The sequence below is a fragment of the Propithecus coquereli genome, unplaced genomic scaffold (genome assembly GCF_000956105.1).
Source record: "Propithecus coquereli isolate 6110/MARCELLA unplaced genomic scaffold, Pcoq_1.0 Scaffold371, whole genome shotgun sequence".
In the NCBI taxonomy this organism is placed as follows: domain Eukaryota; kingdom Metazoa; phylum Chordata; class Mammalia; order Primates; family Indriidae; genus Propithecus; species Propithecus coquereli.
The window spans coordinates 1,512,188-1,515,610 of record NW_012149408.1 but is presented as its reverse complement, the minus strand read 5'-3'; positions in this window follow the sequence as shown (position 1 = coordinate 1,515,610).

The following is a 3,423-nucleotide window of genomic DNA, read 5'->3' as shown; positions in this document are numbered from 1 at the left end:
CTAGGAGCCCCCGTCTGCTTTTGTAGGACTCCTCCAGGGAAGGCAGCTTTGTGACCTTCAAATGCCCCATGGGAAGGCGTGGTTTTCAGCTGGACCGAGGACTGGAAGCCAGTGGCACGCCGTGGTGCAGAGTCATGCGGTTGTATCTACTGGACGGATATCACAGCAGGGGAGTTGTGGACACAGATGTGGCATGCCTTCCACTTACCCTGATGGTTTCGAGCCGCTTTTCCCAAGGACGTCAGCATGCCTTCCTCGCCCTGGAAAGAGGATGGTGATGACCAGATGTGCAAGCAAATCAGGCAGGACGAGGCCCGCCCTCTCTGCGCTCCAGGCTGCCCACCTGGCGGGGCTTGGTGGGGCCTGGACTCCCACCAGGGCTCGGCTTTTGCTTGCCTCCTAGCCACAGGGCACACGGGGGTTGCTGGCTCTCTTTCCAGACTGTAGATTAAAGCGCTCGTGATTTGTAAACCCACCAGCGATCCTTTGTAGTTTTCAGCCTCCAGCTGGGGAGTCAGCTGCCTGGCCCAGTCACCAGGAACGCTGAGGTCAGAGCCAGAGCCCTGAGTCACGCCCAGGTGCGGGCGCTCAGGTGGGAGCCCTGGGAGCTGTGCTCAGGCATCCGGAGCGCGGAAGGGAAGAGGGCTGCCGTCAGGGTGAGTCTGGCAGGCACGTGGCCCTGGGCAAAGCTCCTGTTAAGGGCTATTGGCAGGCGGATTTGCAGGTGGACAGGTAGCCCTGGACACCCTGACCTGGACTCTATCCATCTGGCCTCTTGGAGTATTACAGGTGGTTTCTGCTCTGCTGACAGCCTGGACTCCGTGAGTGCAGCTGTGAAGGTTTCAACAGGCATCGCCAAAATGATGCTTAAAAGTTCCCGAGAGCCCTTTCTAGTCCATCTGGTTTCTAGTGCAGAGCAGGCCTTCCTCTCTGCCTAGCTGTACTGCATGAGGTGAGATCCTATCTCCAAGGTTGGTGCATGACTTTGAGTAAAACGTTACTTTAATAACGTAGGAGAAATGGAAAGGCTGGCGTCTCAGAACTGTTGAGGATCCTAAGGGATCTAATTACTGCGCTGTACAGATAATAAACCCCACAGCCAGAGAGGGGCAATGACTCGTCTGAGGTCCACCAGGTGGCTAACATGACCCACCCGCCACACTGCGGAACCTTCGGGGAAGGGGCAGCGCCTCGTTTAGTTTGGAACGCAGCACAGAGTGGGTGTGATCAATGGTATTACTGTTCTGAATTATCTGTTCCCTTCCTGTGAAAGTCCATTACATGCCCCGCCGTTGCCATTCTCTGCGCAGGGCTTCCTGCGGTCGTCCCCTCCCTGCTGCCTGCGCTGACTTGCCCGTGCTCTGGCCAGTGGGTGTGAGAGCCAGTGACGGGCCACCCTCTCTGGGCAGAAGCATTAAGAGGCAACTGGCATTTCTAGTAGCTTCTTATCCTTTTCTCTCGAGAACAGCATATCCTGTATAGGGCTGTTCTTTGCCTTGGTTTCGGGATGGAAGAAAGTGCAGAGCACAGACCCACAGGCAACGTGCAGCCAGCACGTAACATGATCCGGAAGCAAACCGTTGTCACTGTAAGCCTCTGAGGTCTTGAGCTGACTGACGCAACTGGGGTGCAGTGACTACAGTTGAATGAATGGAAGGAGAAATGCCCAGAGATAAGAACTGTTTGTTTCAGCACCGTCTGGACTGTGGTGTTCACCGTGTTTTAGGCTGCTGCTTTGACAAGGTGGTGGTATAATAAATGAGGCTGAACTGGAGGAATCTGGGCACGGACCAGGGATACCAAGATGAAGGAGCATTCTTGAGAATACAGCATGAAGCATGTGCAGAGCTAGCTCGGCGAAGCTGCCTAAAACGTGTGCCCTGCATGGCGGTGCGGACAGCCAGCCTGGACAGCCAGCCTCCGCCGTTTGGCCACCGAGGGCATCGGCGTCTGCCGCCGCTGCTCTGGCAGTGTTGGGCCGCTGGACAGTATGACGAGGGTAGCCACCGTTCCTCCTGGAGGAGACCAAAAGGAGTTCCAGTGAAGTGGCCAAAACGTGCCCTGTGCCCTCTCTAGAATACTTTTGATGACTTGAACTGCAATAAGACACCAAGACGGACACCAAGACAGAGGGGTTGGTGACCATGTCTATGTGCCATCTGTTTTCTTTCCCAAGAAATATCCAAACCAAAACCAGAAATGACCATGTCTTCTGCCTCCCATGGCCTGAGCGGCTCTGCAGGCTGGGCTGCTGTGGCCGGACTGAACGGTAGACACGGTGTGCGCCCTCCACCGCTGTGCCCTGGTGGGGAGCGGATGGCTATGCCAACCCCTCCTAACTGCACCTGAGCCGGGGTGAGGGGCTCCCAGCCAGGCTCGGTACTGCCCCATCCAGGGCAGAGCACACCCAGACGCCACCCAAGACAAGCCCATCACGGCAGAAGAGGGGTCGGTCTCTCTCCCTATGTGTAGGAGGAACATGGGGTGAGTGGATGCTCCATACACACGGGGCTTGCAGACTAGTGGATTCGTGGTCCTCATCCAGGGCCGGCCTTGCCTGGGATGGGCACGATTCCGTCAGGGGGACGAGTGCTATGTCGGGGGTCCCAGGAGGCCCAGCCCTGTGGGGATGTCCCAGATGACCCTGTCCTTGTGAAAGAAGTGAGAAAGCAAACACAGGGACCATGACACCACTTTTACTAGTGAGGGAAGGGGACAAGAAGGCCAAGTTTGGAAGGTCAGGCGCAGTGTTTGGCATTTGTGAAGTTGTGGGAAGGAAGCTGGGAGAAGCTCAGAACACCAGGGGGAAACACCAGAGGGGGGGACCCGAGAGGGGGGACACCAGAAAGAGGACACCAGAGGGAGGGGGACAGCACAGGGGGAGGGTGCAGGTGAGAGCCAGGCCGGGGCAGGCTGGCCACCCTGCCTTGGGATCAGATCGAGGAGGCCTCCATCCATGTCCTATGAGATACAGAAGCGTGAGTGTCCAGCACCAAGGAACCCCTCTGCTGAGACTGTGTTCTGGGCCCACAGAGGCTGGGATTAGGAAGATGAGCAACGCCAGCACGTGCATTCCGGATGGGGTTGGGGTGGGTGTGGGCTAAGGCGAGTTTTTGCCTTAGGAGAGGTACAGAGAAAGTTTAGGGTATTCAGCAGATTTCCTTCCCTTTCCCAAGTCTCCTGCTGTCTCTCCTTTGTTAGGGCTGCTGGGCTGGGGGCCCAGGGGGAAGTGGTTTTAGCTGGGGGAGGGCACATGTGGAGACTTGGCAGAGACAGACGGACAGACAGGGAGGCGGGCCTGGGAGGGCTGGGGTTGGTCTTGTTGGTGCGCTGCTGCCTCCTCCTCTCTCCTCCTCCCTCCTCCTCCTCCTCCTTCCTCCTCCCCCCCCCTCCTCCCCTTCCTCCCTCCTCCCTCTTCCCTCC